Source organism: Eupeodes corollae, chromosome 1, assembly GCF_945859685.1.
Source record: "Eupeodes corollae chromosome 1, idEupCoro1.1, whole genome shotgun sequence".
Taxonomy (NCBI): domain Eukaryota; kingdom Metazoa; phylum Arthropoda; class Insecta; order Diptera; family Syrphidae; genus Eupeodes; species Eupeodes corollae.
The window spans coordinates 126,088,598-126,109,120 of NC_079147.1; positions in this window are offsets into that span (position 1 = coordinate 126,088,598).

Here is a 20,523-nt window from a genome sequence, read left to right on the forward strand (position 1 = left end):
GGAGAATGCAAGCTAGGGAATGAGCGGGTTGAGGATTTGACCCTGCTCAAGTGTGTCTTTTGTGGAAACCAAGGGCACCCGGCTAACTATAGGGGTTGCCCTAAGGTCCAAGAAATGAAGAAAAAACAGGCCAGCCAAAAAGCCGAAAGAAGTCGAACAGTTGGACAGGCTCCAATACAAAAATTCGTGGATTCCAAATTTTCCTACGCCCAAATTTTTTCAGGGAATGGGAACACGAGACAGGCTCCACCAACGGTTGCCCCAAAGGTCAATGTGCCTTAGGCACCAGAGGTGCAGCCTGACTATGTAGCCTTGTTGTTGAGCATTCAAGGTCAACTAACAGGACTGCAGAGTCAGATAAAGGAGCAAGGCAAAAGGGTAGATCATCTTTACTCTTTTTTGCCTGGCCTGGCGCAATTAAGACAATAATGGGCGCGCTGCCGGAGACGCGCCTAAAAGTCCTAGCTGTGAATGTAAATTCACTGATTAGGTTTGAACGAAGAACCAATATGTTCCAATTGTTGACAGACTACAGTCCCGATGTGTTTATGGCTAGCGAAACTAAGCTCAACCACAAACACAAATTGACTCATAAAAATCATATCGTAAGAAGAGACAAGCCCGACTCCACTCAAGGGGGCGGTGTCGCTCTCTTTATACGAAAAGGCATTAATTATAAAGTCGTATATAACAATGAATTGCGAAAGCTCAAGACGCTAGAAGTTTGCGTTGTATACATCTCTCTCACTCAAGGGAAGCGGATGTATATGATTGCGGCTTATGCGGCTGGAGCTCCGCAGGTTACTTACTTTGCTTCAGAACTCGAGATTCTTTTTAGGGAACTGAAATTGAGCTTGAAAGAAAACTTTTTCATCTTGGCCGGTGATTTGAACGCAAAACATGAAGATTAGGGAAATCAACACAGTAATAACAGAGGTAATCATCTTTTTAATTTGATGAATTTTCACAGCGTTGAACATGGCATCGACCTGCTGGCTACTGAAAAGCCATCGTATCCAAGAAGTGGCTCCTTTCAGGATCTTTTGCTCTACGACACCAGACTGACAGTTACAGACAAAGTGGGTAATCACCCTCGAAACTGCTTACAGACAGTCGAGTACGACAGTGATCACTGCGGACTGGCTGCTGTAATGCAGATTCCGAACGAACGCGTGGAATTGGAAGAATACGTGGCAACGCACTCTTACAATTACAGTAAGATGCGTTGGCCTCGTTTCACCAACGCCTTAGCGAGAGAACTTCGTTCGAGTGACATAGCCCCACCAAACAACAGAAACCTGACAAATACAGAAATTGACCAACACTTACAACAGATGGACGAAACAATAAAACGAACGATGGAACGGACAATACCAAAGTACAAAGAACGGGACCAAATGGACGCATACAGAAACGCGACTATTGACGCACTGCGAAGGCACAAGAGTGGCTTACTGACAAGGGTCAAAAACTTGTACAGACATAACACGACTTGGAGGTTAGGACACTGAAGTCGTCAATAAAAATGTCAATCTGTTGATTAAGGAGAACTACAGGCTATCAATTAACAAATACTGGGACCGCAAGATCCGGTCAGTTAATTCGAGTGACCCTAGTATGTTTCCGAAAATCAACAAGATATTCAGGAAAAAGAACGACAATGACCTTCCGAGTCTGAAACTCCAAAGAACCGAAGAGAACAGGGACGTACTCATGAAACAGATCCAGAGGAAGCCATCTTCAACGATGACTTTTATATAATTGAAGATCCGAAGGAAAAAGTGGAGGCTGGGGGAGCTGCTTTCCAACAAGTTCACAAGGTGAATGTTAGCATTCGCCCCAACCACGACCTGGAAAACAGAGCCCTACTTAATCATTTTTAACTTTAATGATATCACACATTGGCGATCTGAGAAACGCGGTTTCATGCGGTTCAATGACGATTCCTTGACAAATGCCATAATCGCCGAGCAAACGGGACCAAGTCCCTTGTAAGTGACGAAGGTTGAGCTTCAGCTCATCTTTAATGCGCATGCTCAATTAAAAATGGTCTTCAACAGGGAGCGGTGAATTCGCCGATTCTCTTCAGCATTTACACCAGCGATCTGAAAGGAAGTCTTACCAAGGCAATTGCGTACGCCGACGATCTAATTGCGTACAGAACGGCCCGAAAGGTTGAGGTTATTAGAATTCTCTTGCAGCGTGATTTCGACAAGATTCAGCGATATCGCGACGACTGAAAACTGAAAATAAATATCCAGAAGTCAGAGACAATTCTGTTCCGGACTCCATTTTCTAGGGCCACGGGGGATACGTGTAAGAATTGGCGCAAGATGGTCATCGTAGATCTTCACGGGTAGCCATTAGCGAGCAAAAGTGTAATGAAGTACCTCGGTATCTGGTTAGATCAGTGTTTATATTTCGACAGACATATAAATGCTGCTCTGACCAGCGCCAGGGGAGCCTTCGCTCTGACGAAACGGCTGTTTTTTAGCAGTCGGCTTGACCCCAGAAAGAAGGTAATTTGCTACATGGCCCTCATACGGCCAATGATCGTGTATGGTTGTCCTGTGTGGTTCAACGTTGCCCCTTCCCAGATGGAGAAGTTTCGGGTGTTCGAGCGGCAGTGTTTACGACGCTGTACCGGCGAGCAAAAGTGTAATGAAGTACCTCGGTATCTGGTTAGATCAGTGTTTATATTTCGACAGACATATAAATGCTGCTCTGACCAGCGCCAGGGGAGCCTTCGCTCTGACGAAACGGCTGTTTTTTAGCAGTCGGCTTGACCCCAGAAAGAAGGTAATTTGCTACATGGCCCTCATACGGCCAATGATCGTGTATGGTTGTCCTGTGTGGTTCAACGTTGCCCCTTCCCAGATGGAGAAGTTTCGGGTGTTCGAGCGGCAGTGTTTACGACGCTGTACCGGCTTATATCGAACAGCCGAATCTTCTTATGTGAATTACTATTCAAACGAGGTCCTATACAACTGGGCTCGAATCAACAGAATTGACAATTTCGTGATAAAACTCGTTCGAGGTCACATTGCAAGAGCTATGTCTTCGACCAACAATTTAATTTTCGGGGCGTTCTATCCGAACGACGAGTATTCTGAGAGTGCACGCTTGAGCGGCTTCATTCCACCAGAGGCATTCCTCTTTTTAGATAGATGCGGTTTGATACAGCATTGATTGGCAGTTCCGTTAATCTACCACGTCAGACGAAGAACCATGGATAGGCGACTGCGGTACAAAACAAAAATAAATAAAATTAAAATGAAGTAAAATAGATCTTAGGGCCGAAAGGCATTAGTTTTAAGTGTTATAGTTTAACTTAGAGTGTCCGTATGGGACCATTAAGTTAGTTGTAAGTTATGGATAATTAGGCTTGTTTTATGAATTTTTGTCTAGCTTTAAGATAGGTTTATGAATGAATTAATAAAAATGAATTTAAAAAAAAATTAAAAAAAAAAAAGTGCGATGGACTGGCATGCAAGAGGTCTTGGGTTTGATCCCTGCCTATGCCATCTAAAGTTTTTTTTTACGGGTACTACCTCTTGCGAGGAATTGACAAATTCTCCAAGAGTAATTCTTGTCATAAAAAGTGCTTTCTCAAATTTGCCGTTCGGATTCGGCTTAAAACTGTAGGTCTCTTCTATCCTCGACAACAGGAACCGCACACAGGAATGGTTGAGAGTTGTTAGTCACTAGGCCCTAGTTCTCAAACGGACTGTTGCGCCACCCAATTTATTTATTTAATGATGTTGCTTTCAAAAGTTCTGGATTTAAAAAAATAACCTAATAAATTTGTTTTTACCCTGGCCAAACAGCGCTGATGCGGTATCACATTAGGGAATGGATCGTGTTTAGAAAGCCACCGAGAGAGCTTCATTATAGCGAGCTATTCGAGTAGGCCTCGTGTCGACATGTTGTTTAGAGGATGCGAATGTTATTTCGCAAAAATTTTCAATTTCAGAACAAATATTTTGGAGATTTATCATTCCAAGGGTCTATCGAGTGAGCACTCCATCAGTTATTCCTCTACCTGTCAATCCACTAGATGTTTTCATCATTCTCAACAGAGTTTGCTCTATCGTCTGATCAGTCCAAATACCAGACCAGAATTTTTTTGAGCGTCGGATGGTAAAAAATCCAGAAACTGTAAACTCATGGTCAAAAATACTCCATTACCAAGATCGGAATCTCAGACTGACATTTCGGTTTGCCTACAAGCTAAGTACACACTAAATGTGAGAAAGTGTGCGTGAAATGATGCAAAAACCAAACACATTCTCACATTTAGTGTTCCGGCCCATCAAAATGCTTCATTATAGTCTGCAGGCACATCTAATAGTCCGGTCAAATTAGACCAAAAAATCAGTAAACCCACGACAAATTCAGGGGAAGCTGAAAATTATTAAAATTATTTAAATTATAAATATAAACATTGTCTTAAAAGTCCCAACCGATCCCATGTAAGGAAAAAATTTTAGCGGGGTAATAAGGTCCAAAAAATGAGTTTTTCGCTATTTTCTTGAAAGCGGTAAGTTTTATCGCAAAATTACCCCAGACATAATTTGTAGATCAGGGAATTTCCTATAAAAAAGGTATCAATAATTTTTTCCCTAAAAGCCACCGCTTCTGAGATATAACGATGCAAAAAATTGCGAGCGTCATAATATGCCTAAGTACCTCACCCATATACTTTCTGTAGCTGTAATGTAAGTAAGAATATGTTTCTGTCGGTGATTTTAAGTTACATTTAAAATATAAAATACTCATGAGCACGGTTGCCAGTTTGGTCATTTAAGACCAAATTTGGTCATTATTTTCTTACTTGGTCGCATGGTCATTTCTTATTCCATTTGGTCCCTTTTTTAAGAAATTGAAAAAGCTCGACTCTATTCTCAAAAATAAAATGCAAACCTAAAGTAATTTCCATTTGTAACAGTACATAAATTTATTTAATTGAATTCGCCCCATAACAAATGCTCGATCAATGAATGCACACGCTGAATGCATTCATTTCACAATTTATTGACAGATGGCTCAACATCTCAAAATCATCACATCTCAAGATTATAATCTTACGGATAAAAGGGATATTTCTGAATTTTGAGAAAAAGTCGGTTATCATAAAAACGGTTTAAATGAATATTGTTTTCGAAATTTAGGTAAGTGCGTTTATAACTTGATGTTACTTCCTCACAGCTCAGTTGCTTCTAAGTGGATGTCTCTTTTAATTAATTAAATTAAAACGAAAGATAGACTTAATTTTGATACCTTTATTAATAATTAAGAATTTCAAGATGAGAAAAATTACAAAGCGTTTGGTCTGCAAAAACATTTTTTTAAATCAATTTTATATATTTGTATTAAGCGATAATATTCGATCTCCTGACATAATGTTAACATATTGTGATCTTAAAAAAGAGGAGTTTCCGCTTGACGATTTGTCTTGCTTAAATGGTTTGCAGGCTTTCGTGTTTTATTAAAATTATTCTAACAATTATTCTAACAAATTTAAAAATTACCAACAATATTTTGAATATGATGAAATAGTTTGATTTCAAAATCTATTTTTGTTACCGAAATTTGTTTAGTCGAATTTTAGTAGCATTTAAGTACTATTTCTTGTAGATTTAATTTTTTTTATTAAAGAACTGACTGTTGGATTTTTATAAAAAAAATTACGGAATGTCGGAAACAATATTTTTAAGAGAAATTAGTTTGAAGCCAATATTTTTTTAATTTTTGAAAAGACAAATCGGACTGATTACAATAACTTTCCATGGGATGTTAAAAAACGCTGCGGATGAAAATTATTTTGGTCCTTTTTTGGTACGATTGGTCATTTTTATTTTCAACTTTGGTCATGCATATGTTTTTCAAGTGGCAACCGTGCTCATGAGTATTATTCTGAGAATATCAGGTATAACGAAACTCGATCCCTTAATACATACAATAGTGTAACCTTGAGGCAACATCTGTCTCTCTGTTCAGTTGTGTGCGTGGCTACGGTCGTATACCTGTTTTGTCTAAATACTCAATACATAAAATAATGTTAGTCTTGAGCGTCACTCTGAAGTGAAAACACGTGTTCATTCTAACTTATTTCGAGTTTTTTTATGTTTTATAATAAAAATGTCCGAACATTGTTTTATTTGTGCTAAACTTTTGACTGAAAGTGAAACTGTTACTGTTGAACGTGGTCTAAAGACATTAATCGATACAAGTATCGAACGAGCTGATGAATTTTCCGAATATCTTAAAAAACAGAAATCTGTGACAATACACGTAAGTTGTCGTAAAAATTATACTCGGAAGCATTCTATTGGGTCAGCTAAAAAAAGGCAACGTGATGAACAAGAAGCCAGTACATCGGCAGCAATCCCTCCTCGTACTAGATCACGTGTAAGTGCATCAGATTTTTGTTTTGAAGAATTATGCTTATTTTGCGGTGAGGCAGCAAAAAAAGAGAGCGAGAGGAGAAAATCTCCGGGATATCGCCGTAAAATTCTCCATGCAAGCACACTTAAGTTGAAAGATTCAGTTCTGGCAGCAGCTCGGACTCGTTCCGATGCTACAGCAGAAACTGTGTTTACGCGAGTCAACTTTGTACATGATCTAGTTGCTGCTGAAGCGAAGTATCATGATGATTGTTATAAGTCATTCATGCAACCTTCCACTGGTGGTAAAGTCGGTCGTCCTAAAGACGAAACTACAAATTTGGCAATGGAAGAGATATTTACTTACATGGAAAATAGTAATGACTGCCCTTTCACTTTAAATGAGCTAAGAAATGTTTGTAAAATTACAACTTTAGATTACAAGACGATTAAGATGCGATTAAAAGTAAAGTATGGTGAAAAGCTCATTATCACTGAAAAATCAGGATCATTAACATTTATATGCTTAATAGACAATCATCATGATATTTTGAATCAAAGCTGGTATGAAAAAAAGAAAATGGATCAAAAAGAAGAACGATTTAGAATTTTAGAAGCAGCTGCAGCTATCATTCGTGAAGATATTCAATCTGCAGTGTTTGATAATTCGAACTACCCTCCACCAGGTCGCATGTTTGAAGATTTAAATAATGACATCCCAGAGACTTTGACATATTTCATAGAACGAGTTATTTTAAAAAATAAACGATCAAATTTAGATCATTTAAAGTTAATATGTACAAATCTTTGCCACAGTATTATGACTGCAGTTCAACCAAGGTCTTTCAAGTCTAAATTACAATTAGGTCTCGCAGTTTTCTTTCATCGACGGTTCGGATCCAAACGTCTTATTCAAATTTTTTTGTCTTTTGGTTTGTGTGCATCTTATAATGATACAATAATGTACGAAGCCGCAGCAGTTTTTCATCGTCCTCCTCATGTTTTATCACCAGAAAGTGGCACACTTATACAATACGTTGATGACAATGCAAAGTTTCGATATGCATCTTTTGTCAAAAATACTCGAAATAAGAAACAAGTACAATTAGCTTGTCTTCCTCCAACCTCAGTCTCTGCTCATCAACATCTTCTTCGGGTATACTACCAAGTTCAAGTGTGGCTTGGTTATCAACTAAACCCAACAGATTGGGGTTGGAAGTTGGTCGATAATATATTAGAACCAATTCAGACTTTGCTTCAACCTGCGCCGGAAAAATTGCTCAACACTATCTTTTGTAACTGTAAAAAAGGATGCAATGCTAAATGTGTTTGCAAAAAAGTTGGGCTGTTTTGTTCTCTGGCTTGTACGAATTGTCAAGGCCAGTCTTGTTCTAATGTAGAATCACCAACAACAAAGGATTCATTTAATACTGACGAAGAAACATGTGATGCTTCACTTTTAACACCATTCGCCTATAGTCAGGATGAAGAAGAAGAAGAAGAAGAAGTGATTGACGATTCCGAATCCGACGAATAAACTATTAATTTCTAAATCTAATCACAACAGACCCGTGGAATAGGCCTATTGGGGAAACCACGTTAAAAAAAAAACGCGCTAAGTACACTACCTCAGAGGTGGCGTGGAAACGTGTGCGTTTATGACGCTTGCAATTTTTTGCATCGTTATATCTCAGAAGCGGTGGCTTTTAGGGAAAAAATTATTGATACCTTTTTTATAGGAAATTCCCTGATCTACAAATTATGTCTGGGGTAATTTTGCGATAAAACTTACCGTTTTCAAGAAAATAGCGAAAAACTCATTTTTTGGACCTTATTACCCCGCAAAAATTTTTTCCTTACATGGGATCGGTTGGGACTTTTAAGACAATGTTTATAATTATAATTTAAACAATTTTAAGAATTTTCAGCTTCCCCTGAATTTGTCGTGGGTCAAATGTCTAAATTGACCGGACTATAAATGCTTTATTTAGAATGTTGTATGGCCTCGTTCAAAAACTAACCAATCCTAACCAACAGAATCTGAAGTGCTGACACGCTCTTAAATTGGAAGATTTGTATAGCTTTTTAATTTCAATCCAAATTAATGTTGTTAATGGATATAAAATAAGATTGACCAAATACATATTTAATGATTTATTAGTGCTGGTTTTTATTTAGTTAAGTTATTTGCGAACGCAATATGAGCTGCAACTGGTTAAGTATAATTGGAAATGGACAAAAGTGTAACACAATACTTTGTAAAACGACAAAACAGACAATTTTTTCATGTGTAGTTGGCTTAGAGCATTTTTCTGGTGACGTTAGAAGTTCAAGCAGAAACAATAGGAGGATGCCTCCGTATTTCTATGTACAGCCAATGTTACGAGAAGCATACTTGTGAAGTTCCATCGCCAACTTTAGCTAGCTTAGATTCCTCAATTAAATTAGTATTTACATCATTTAAGCAGTTCCATAATTGCAAGACCAAATTTTAGTTTTGTTTGTTGCAGGAATATTCCTGAAAATTTCTTTTTGAGGGACTATGTTAGAGTTAGAATTTCGTTTGTAGCTAGATTTTGAAATACAAATTTGAGGTAACCATGTTTTAAAAATTAGTTGCTTTCTGTAAAGCATTTTTAATATACATATACGTAACTCATTAATTTTGTTATTATCAGCAGCACTTTTATTAAACATACCCTTTAAACAATAATAAGTTAACTTGAACTTCGTTAACTAAACATTTTTACGGAATGAATGAAAATTATATTTTGCGTTAAACTGTGGGAATTCACTAAAAGAAACTTCTTTACGTCAACAATAAACATTAATGTCGATTATTTGATCTATTGAATGAGTTGTTCATGAATTTAGAACGATTTTTTCAAGTTTTCAATTTGTGATATATATCAACATATTCATTTTATTTGTTGTGCATTTATTCAACAGGTTCGCTATAATCGTTCTGATTAGTTTTTTAAAACATTGGTGTTACTTTGATGCAAAATTTTTTTTTATAGCAAACACATGTACATATGTATGCATCCACGAATCAAGAATTTTATGGATAAGGTATTTTTCGATTATAAATCTTTTTTAAACTTAATATCAAAATGGAATTGAAGAATAGTTGCAAGCTTAAATCATTAAAAACAAACTGCAAACATTCTTGGATTAAATAATTTAATACAGATTTTGATTACTTGCAAAAAAAATATTTGGGCCGTTAATTAACGAAAATTTATTAAAATTCAATACAAAACGCATCTTTGATACAATAATTCGATATTAATTATGAAATTTAAAGCATTTCGTAGTGATTACTCTAAATTAGTGAATTAATTACAATAAAATGATGTTGAACATGCTTTTTTCAAGACAAAAAGTACATTGGTTAACTATCAACAAAATTCCTGCAAAACTAAAGCTTAAAACTGACTTTTTCATCGAAAAAAGTAAAAGTTTTCTAATCTATTCATGGACTAATTGTCAAAATTACAAATACAATAATGTAAACATGCGGGTTTGGGAGAGGGAAACGTACGAAAGATTCCGATCTTGGTAAATGGAGTATTTTTGCTCATGATATTCAGCTGAGTCCATTCTATTCTCCAAGGTCAACATATCTTGCAAGTACAAATGTGCACATTTTGCATAGAAGAAATGTTTGGCTGCGTGGAAAAATGGTAGCATTTTTTGGACAGTGGCCAGATGGAGAGTCCAGTCTTCATTCCTCTCTGCCTGTATGAACTTTTTAATCAGCGTGACCATTGAAAAGTCCTGCACCCATAGCTTACTCGTAGGTCCACGACTTTCAAGGGTGTGCAGAGCCTCCCTGAATTTCGCTGAAACTACTTTAAATAATTCATTTTCTTCAACATTCAAAATAACAGATTTGTCCATGTTTTAAAGCGTGTTTTCCATCATCGCTGCCTCATCTTCTGCAAGATGAACCAAAACATGAGCCCGTACAGCTCTTGAGTAAGCATGGACGCTCATTATTTTTTCTACACTTTTTTCTGCATAAATCATTATCAGCAGTTCTTTTAATCCACTGCCTGCCATTATGGTTCCAGTGGTTCCCATGAAGGGCATAAGGAGGTGAAAACCCCTTATTATTTCTTGTGCTTGCAATCAGAAGAGCTGTGTATATTGTATCATATTGAGTTGGTGGATTATTAATGAAAGGAAGACATACAATTTTGGAGCGTTCATATTCCTTATCCTGGGTAGCGGTTTCCATGAACCCATTCCATCCGGGGATCTCAATACCGTCCGAGCTCTTGCCATACAACCAAAATATATCTGAATCAGAAGGCAGATTATTATTATTCAAGGGCTGAATATTTACATCTGTAACCGATACACTTGCCAAACCTGCTTTTTGTATGATTTCATTAGTTGAACATCTACCAACTCGGGCAACGTTGCTATCAGGTTTTATTGCTTCATAAGGAGTAACTGCCATAATACCTCCCATAGCGTGGAAAGTTCCTAAACCGTCAAGTGTGTTCACATTGAAGTCTGCATTGTCAAATATAAACTGCAGGAATGCATTTTTCTGAGTGGCTGGTTTTTGAGATTGTAATATTGTTGACAGGCCCTAGTTCACACAGGACTGTAGCGCCACCTTAAGTAATATTGTTGACAACTCAAGTAAAGTTGCATCAGCGTAACTACATGAAAATCCCAATGCTGACAATAGGTTAATAAGATGTTTAGAACCGAAATGTCGGTATAAATACACAACCACTCCACTTAGAAGGGAAGGAATGAAAGAACGAGGCCTTACAGCTGAAATAACTGCATGTGAAAGTGCAACACACTTTTGTCCAACCATCCAAAGACCCCCTCTTGTGTTTTAATATCACAGATTCAAAAAAATAAAGCAGGGTTGGATGTATTACAGACTCTGCATCCATTAGAAAGTTATCTGCTGGCATATATTCTGTACTGTTGTACATCTGTGAACGAATGTCTCCAACAATAATATCAACAGCAGCCTTAATCACTCGTAGCTTTTCTTCCTCAGGGTTTGATTCACGCTGCTTATACCAAAGTTGTGTGAGAACTTTGTATCCAACTTTTCTTAAACATACAATTGTTTTCTTGCCACTGTTTTAGGCAATCAATACATTATCTCCGTAGTAATCAAAGAGGCGATCTTTAATAGCCCTTATGTCTAGAACGTAGTCACCTTCAATTTGATCAATCAGTTCATCCATGCTGAACTGACATTCCTCAGAATTGTCTAGCAAATATGAGATTACTTGTTCCATTGCTTCATTCACATTGTTAGCTGGCTTACGTCGTCTTTTATGGCTAGTTGATGGTTGCTTGAATAACTTTCTTTGGCAAAACAGGTGGTACTGTGCATCTGCTTTTACCAAATCCTCTGTACTCTGTAAGCGATTTATTATTTTGTGTGCCCACTCATCTCCCCCATTTTCAGCTGCTTTCCAAACTGTTTCCCTCAATTTCGGCATCTCCACTGTGATCACATTATTTGTTTTTTGAAAATGGCTTAGTCTGGGCAGCCAAAAATTCTGCAGTTATCTTTACGCCACACATAAAGCAGTGGTTCTTAAAGTTGAAAACCGGTTCTTTTGTTCTAGTTGCATACCTAACCTCTTGCTCTAACTCAGAACGTCGTTTAATGGAAGCTGCAATCATCCCTGAATGAGTATAGGTTTTTTGGCTACCTCTATGAACAGCGATTTCATTCAAGCCTCTCAAAATATCAGTGTGGTCTGGCAGTATACGTAATACGCTGGATTTTGCGAGAGTTTCAATTCCCCTCTTTTTAACAGTCACAACATCACCATCACTCAAGCTCTTACTACGTTTAAAACACAGACTTGCGCCTGGAGTGGTCATTTTAAACTATGGTTATCAGAAGAATATCTACAATAAAAATTTGTGAATTAAATACGTAACGAATACTGTAAAATCGAGAGATCGCACCAACAAGCGTTCGAATCCAACAGAATATTGAATACTAACAGCGTCGGAGGTGAAAAATAAATTCCGTTTTCTAGAAAAATTAGAATTAAATTATTCCGCAATGGGAGCCGAAACAACGAGGAAAATGGTGCGGGCCCTTCAAAACGAATAAAAGTGTAAAGTTTTGGTTGAGCAATGGGGGCATATGATTGTTCATATACTAGTATGTATATAAATACCTATAGCCGACGCGGCGGCGCGGCTACGCGACGGCGACGACACCGTCCACCATTCCAACGATGACGATTTGTTGGATGGCTGAGGTGGCCTCATCTATCCTCGGTGGCTTCTCACCTACAGAATAGGTCGATAGACCCCTGATTTAATTATATTCTGAAAAGAAAAATAAATTTAGAAGAAAAAATAATAATAATATACTAAATATGCCAAGTGATGAAGTTGTTTTGCCAGGATTCGATTGCTTTCACATTCGAATTTTTGCAACACAAATTCACAACTCTATATACTCGTAGCTACGACTTAATTTAATCATATAAAAAAACATCTAGCAGCATCTGAAAAAGAACTGAGGATAATAAAAATATCATTATTATTGCTAGAAATTAGTTAAATTTACAAAAAAAAATACTTACCAAAATTATTTCTGCTCATCTATGGAATGTACATGTTGGTTTTGATTTTTCTTTTGACATTTCCTTTGTGTTATCCTATCTAGTCATTTCGTTCTGCGCATGCAATAGTAGCTTTGTCTTATTTTCACCCAAGGGATAAGGGGATAGAAAAACTTCTACTAGAGCATGCACAGGAATGTATTAGACAAGATAGTTCATCCACTAGATGAACTTAAATGAATTTGTCAATAGTTTCAGTCTTTGTCAATAGTTTAAGTCTAAGATAAGTAGTATTAATACAGGATGAGATGAAAGTTTATTTAAATAAAAAGTTTACGAGATTAGATTGATAAGGAAAAAGATTAGATTAATAAGTTAAGATAAATAATAGGATTAATAAGGAATTTAGGAATTATATTGAGATTGAGATTAGAGTAATAGAAGAGGAAATAGACTGAGAGATATAAGACTAGTAGTAGTATGAATGTGTGGGTACGATTTCTTGGACGTGGATGAGGGGGGTTAATTATCTGTGATAGGGATGGAAAATAATTGTGGGTGGAAAAATAGTGATCTCACTCAGAGGTAGTGGTACCTATTTACTTAGTTAGTAGGAGAATGACTAGGAACTAGCCTAAGGAATTTTATGGTCATTCTTACGTTTGCTAACTTGGAAAAAAGAAGTGTTAAAGACCAATGATTTTAATCAACAGTTTTTTTAAATTTAAAATAAGTAAAGATTAAGGTAAAATATAATTAAATTGTAAAAACAAAAATAAAACAAGACTTATTATAACAATTCGATATATAGAGTGAATTTGATCCACTAAATTGGACAGAAAATCTAGACAAATTCTAGAAATTTTTATGGAAAATTGATTATGTATATAAACGGTGATTTTTTAAGAGCTTGAGAACTTTTTTAAAAAAAAAAAACGCATAAAATTTGCAAAATCTCATCAATTCTTTATTTGAAACGTTAGATTGGTCCATTCGGAAAGTGCAATTTTAGGTAACTTTTTCGAGAATTTCGGTCGGAATAGCCCGAATTTCTTCGGAAATGTTGTCTTCCAAAGCTGGAATAGTTGCTGGCTTATTTGTGTAGACTTTAGACTTGACGTAGTCCCACAAAAAATAGTCTAAAGGCGTCAAATCGGATGATCTTGGTGGCCATAGAATCGCGAGCTGTGAGGCATGTAGCGCCATCTTGTTGAAACCACATGTCAACCAAGTTCAGTTCTTCCATTTTTGGCAACAAAAAGTTTGTAAGCATTGAACGATAGCGATCGCCATTCACCGTAACGTTGCGTCCAACAGCATCTTTGAACAAATACGGTCCAATGATTCCACCAGCGTACAAACCACACCAAACAGTGCATTTTTCGGGATGCATGGGCAGTTCTTGAACTGCTTCTGGTTGCTCTTCACTCCAAATGCGGCAATTTTGCTTATTTACGTAGCCATTCAACCAGAAATGAGCCTCATCGCTGAACAAAATTTGTCGATAAAAAAGCGGATTTTCTGCCAACTTTTCTAGGGCCCATTCACTGAAAATTCGACGTTGTGGCAGATCGTTCGGCTTCAGTTCTTGCACGAGCTGTATTTTATACGGTTTTACACCAAGATCTTTGCGTAAAATCTTCCATGTGGTCGAATAACACAAACCCAATTGCTGCGAACGGCGACGAATCGACATTTCACGGTCTTCAGCAACACTCTCAGAAACAGACGCAATATTCTCTTCTGTACGCATTCGTGTGGTTGGTTTAATGTCCAATAAAGTAAACTGAGTGCGAAACTTGGTCACAATCGCATTAATTGTTTGCTCACTTGGTCGATTATGTAGACCATAAATCGGACGTAAACCGCGAAAAACATTTCGAACCGAACACAGATTTTGGTAATAAAATTCAATGATTTGCAAGCGTTGCTCGTTAGTAAGTCTATTCATGATGAAATGTCAAAGCATACTGAGCATCTTTCTCTTTGACACCATGTCTGAAATCCCGCGTGATCTGTCAAATACTAATGCATTAAAATCGTAACCTCAAATCACCCTTTAGATATATATAGCAGCAGAGGTATGTAACCATAAAATGGAAGCCTTAGAGTTTTGGCCTGATGGGTGATTTACTTTTCTTTTGTTAGGTTCAAGTCAGGATCCAAAGATCAGGAAACTTAGTAGCAGAAGCCTGAGCCTCTGCGGAGTTTTTTTTGTTGCCTCCTTCGGATTTTCAATTCGCGACTTTGAAGAAGGACATTCAATACAGTGGAACTATTCCTTTGTCCGGTACAAATGAAGTAGCTTCAAAGACCCATAAATTAGTGTCCAAGAGGGTACTTTATATCTACAAATAATAGATATATATAGATATCCCTCGAAGGAAGAAAACAAAGGGATTTAAACATTCAGAAAAGAAAATGTGTCCAGTAAAGAAAGTTGGAGAAAGGAAAAGTGAATTAGAAAGAAAGAAGAACTTTAAATTTTGTTTTGGTTTTTTTATTTTAATTTAAGTAAAGTAAAGTCCAAATTTGTGAAATCCAGTTCTCTAAAATGTTTTTTACCTAATTCTATTTGTTTTTAATTTAAATTCGTTTGAATTAACAAAAGTGAAAACAGTGATTTTAAAGGCTTATATAAAAAGACTCAAAGGAATAAATTCAGTGGTGGCGAAAGTGCTACACCTGGTTCTCTACGTGCTGCCGGCAGAACGACGCGGGACTAAGGAAACTGTAAGTAAGATCCCTTTTTTTATAAAAGATCAAGAATAAGGTCAATTTTTTTATAAATTTGGATTCAGACGTTTTTAGTTTTTTTTTAGATACATTTATTTTATTTTTCCAATTAAATTTTTTTATAAGATAAGAAAAATAAGAGATCTCGAGTGAGTGTTTTTTTGTTACTTAATGACTATGAAATTAATTAATAAAATTATAATTTGAATTGGTATTGTAACAAGAAAAAATGGTGTACTGATTTGAGAAGCTAGTGGGGTGTTTAGGCTTGGTGAGGCCGTCCAGATGCTAATCTGATTTTTCTTTCGACATGACAGACTAACTTTCGAAACGTACGAATTTGTGACTGGTTGAGTCATTATAGGGGCCATTTCCGCTACATTCGGCCATGGAAATAGCGAAGGAAGTATCTTTATGATATTTATGCGGCTGGCCAGACTTTCGTCAATAACATCAGACGAACGTTTGGGAGATATTTGGGGGAGTTAAAAAGGGATGCTTTAGGAAGAATAACCTTACATTTTTAGATTTTTTATTTTAGTCTTAGTTAGGGTTTAGCTTTCTTTTAATTTTTTTTTATAATTTCGTTTTATTAATTCTTATTATTAAAATAATTTTTTGGTGAAGGTTTGTTTTTATTATATTAGGTTAGTCATATTATTTTTTTTAGATTTCTTTTTAAACTTAATTTCGAACTCCGATTTCGAATTTCTCTAAGATATCGTCAAAGTTCTCAGGTTTGTATCATTTACATCTTGTTGTTACCTTAGGCACGAAAAAAATTAATGTTTAGTCGAGCAGGAGGTGTACTGGGAGGTGGCAAGAATCACCCCACGCGACGAACTGAGCCGTCCAACCACATGCGTGCTTAAGCCTCTTCCAGTACTCCAAAGCATTGCCCCGTGGAGACCTGGCACCTAACAATGGCACCCAACGAGACCTAACGGTTTTAATACTCTTTTATAATTACATAAACCTGGAACTGGTAACTTTTGATCTTGTAACAGATTGAAAATAGCTGTCCAAATATTCAGGCCATGAGTCAGAGATTTTGTGAGGAAGTTGGAAATCTGAGACAACATCAAGGGTTTGAACAGGGTCGTTCCGTTTCTAATCTTAAGCTGTCCAAAGAATTAGGTATAACCAGATTCTTTGTAAGGTAGATATTGGAAGTTCAAAAATTTTGTTCATGTGGAAGTTCATTTTAAACCCACAGCCAGCCATTGACTAGGCGATATTCCAGGAACTATGTAGTGGTTGTGGGGGAGAGATGAACTGAAGCAACCGCTGAATTTCAAACGCACCAGTCACAAGACATAAGTACTTAAGGACATAACTAACGAACACCCATTGGCAGATGGAAAGGAAATTTTTTCCAACCTTCACACACCTAGCGTTTGCCAATATACCTACATTCATAAATAAAACTACAAACAATACCTTTTTTTTAAATTACATTTTTTTTATTTATTTTTAATTGTTTTTGATATACTTTCAATACATTTATTATTTTACTGAATTTTTTTTGTTTTAATTTATCTTTTTTTTCATTGCTTATATTTTTTTTTATTTTATACATGAATTTTCATTTTTAATAATCTTCATTTTTGAATTTTTTTTAGACAATAAGTTCTTTTTTTTACTTTAATTTTTTTTTTGGAATTTTTTTTACATAATTTTTTTCTACGATACTTTTCACTTTGAATTCGACTTTTCGTGCTGGATAAGAGTTCAAATTTAGTAAGAAATAGAAAAGGAGGATAGTTGAAAAAAAAATTTCTCAAGGGAAGAAAAAGGCAACAGGGACAGTTCCTAAAGTAACTGGGAAAAAGAGGGTCACACGTCAGACGGAAACTGTAGACGGAAAGCGGAGCAGTTAAGACCCCTATATTTTTGACTGTACCACCGACAGTGACAGAAAACGACGACTTAGACAAGACATACCAAGAGAATACTAACATTATTCGCAGCATATCATACTGGAAACAAACAATAAAAACACCAACTTACAAAATACGAATATACAAAACGCGACAGTAAGACATGATGAGGCCGCAGTGGGTCTTGAAGATTATGAAGACAATGAGAACGAACAAGAACATACATATGCGAACTGAAACAGGACACTTGACTCAAAGAAATTTTGAACTTGAAAAATTACGATAAGAACAAGAACAACTAACTTTACGAAATTTTGAATTTGAACAGGAACGACTACGAATAGAACAGGAACAGAAACGATTACGATTAGAACAAGACTCGAAATGGAACGTAAAAGACTTGCTTAATAAAACTATGAACTTGAACAAGAACGATTACAAACAGAAAAAATAAGACGAAACCAAAACCTGAACTAAATCGAAAACTCGAAATGGAACGTACAAGACTTGCTAAACAAAACTATGAACTTGAACAAGAACGATTACAAACAGAACAAATAAGACAAAACCAAAACCTAACTAATGCGAATACAACTACTAACGCACCAAATATAAACGTACTGACAGAACTCGACTTGTACGAAAGAATGCAAAAAGTTGCAACTCTAACTGTCAAGGAAAGCCAGGCCAAAACAATGAGTGTTCTTGCAGATGGCTTGTCAGAAATGTAAAAGTTGTTTGATAAGAACATGAAAGTGGTCAATTCAAAGTTGTTGAGTTTAGAACAGACAGTTCAGAAAGACATGACGAATGTACTAGACTCAGAACAAAGCACCACGAGTACTAAAAGGACCAACAGACAGACAAACCACTCGATAAATAGCCAATCGACATCACATCCGGCAGATGGAAGCTCTTCATTTAAGGATACTAATCGAAGGATTGATGTTCATAAGTACGGAGTTAAATTTGACGGTTCGTCAAAGGGCATGTCGGTTGGACGTTTTATTTTTCGAGTGGAGACATTACAGAAGAAAAGTGGACTGTCTGACGATCAGCTCTTCGCTAATTTCCACCATTTGGTCACGGGCTCTGCTGAGCGTTGGTATTGGGATATTTGTGAGGAAAATCAGGATGATGAATTATTTAATTATCATGATCTGAACACCAAATTACTTCTACAATTCAAGCATAACAAGCGTGACCATGAAATCCTAGAGGCAATCATGAATCGAAAGCACCAATCCCATGAAACATTCGATGATTTCTATGCTGATATTAGAGGTCTGAATTTGCAATTGCAAGTCAGACCTAACGAAAATGATTTGGTTCCATGGTAAGGAAAAATTTCAAAGAAAGGATCAGCACATTAGTTTTTGGTTGTGCTATTAGTAATATCCGTAATTGAGGGAGGAATGTAAAAAAGCCGGAGAGAATTTAGCGTTAAGGGATGCTAAGATAAAACGTTTCACACATGAAATAAATGATAGTAGCTGTTTACGAAATAGAGATAGAGTAAGCGATTTAGAAGAAGATGATTTTGATTTAGCAGCTTTCCAAGATAAGAGACCGAAAAGGAAAAGTTTTAGAGAACAAGAGAGGTATAAAGGACAAGAAAAGAGATGAATAGAAGGACAAACAAAAGCCTATTGTCCATTGTATGTCCTCTTTTTATACCATAACGTGTTTTTGTTGTGGACAGGGTAGTGTGTCCTTCCGATTTGCTGCATGTCAGGGAAACCCGATAGTCGGCAGTTCATCCGGGAGTCAACCTCCGACGACAAAACCCCTCTCGGAGAATTCGAAAAACCCAAAAGAGTAGAAATTTTGAAAAGAAAAACAGAAAATGAAAATAATAACGAAGGTACTCACCGGATTGAAGAAATGATCCATCGTAAAAGTCTTCACCAGAGAATGATAGAATATGAAAACGATAGAAAGAGAATTTTTGGTGATGAAATAGATTTTATAAAAGTGAAGAGTAGGAATTATCTGAATATTAGGAGGCTAAGGGAGAAAATTGCAGTTAAAAGACTGACTAAAAATAAAATTGAAGCTACAATACTGACAATGACGAATGACAACAGGCCATACGCCAAAGTGCAATTAGAGGGAGAGAATTTTGAAGGATTGTTGGATAGTGGAGCGTCCGTTACGTGTTTAGGAAAAGGAGCTATGGACTTTTTAAGTATTAAAAATATCAAAATTACAAAAATGAATAATGATATAAGAACACGTGATGGAAATCAACAGAAGATTGTAGGATGTTTTAGAACCAATGTTTTATGGGATGGTAAAACACAAGAGATGGAGATCTTGGTTGTTCACAGTCTAACCACTTTATCTGGGTGTAGATTTCTGGAGTTCTTTTAATGTTGCTCCAAATATAATTAGTGAGCTTAACGCTCCAGTAATGACGAAAGAACAGCCAAATTTTCGCAATCACTCACCAGATCAACCTAAGCAGTTGGAGGGCATCAAGTTATTGTTATAGAAGTGGATGACGAACAAATTCCAAAACAGAGGCACTATTCCATTTCTCCAGTATTACAGAAACTGATTTACGCTGAACTGGACAGAATGCTGGAGATGGGAGTGATAGAGAAGAGTAACAGTGCTTGGAGTTCTCCGGTTGTTTTAGTGAGAAAAAATAGGAAAAAGGGGCTGTGTTTGGATTCTATAAAAGTTAATGCCAGAACAAAGAAGTTTGCTTATCCTCTTCCACATATAGAGGGAATTATAAGCAGACTTCAAGATACGAAGTTTATCTCCAGTATCGACTTGAAAGATGGCTTTTGGCAAATTCCTCTGGAGATCAAGTCAAGGGAGAAGACAGCTTTTACAGTCCTTGGGGGACCGTTATACTAATGTACGGTTATGCCATTCGGGTTGTGTAACGCCGCCCAGAGATTTCTAAGCTAATAGACAAAGTCATTCCTGGTCATC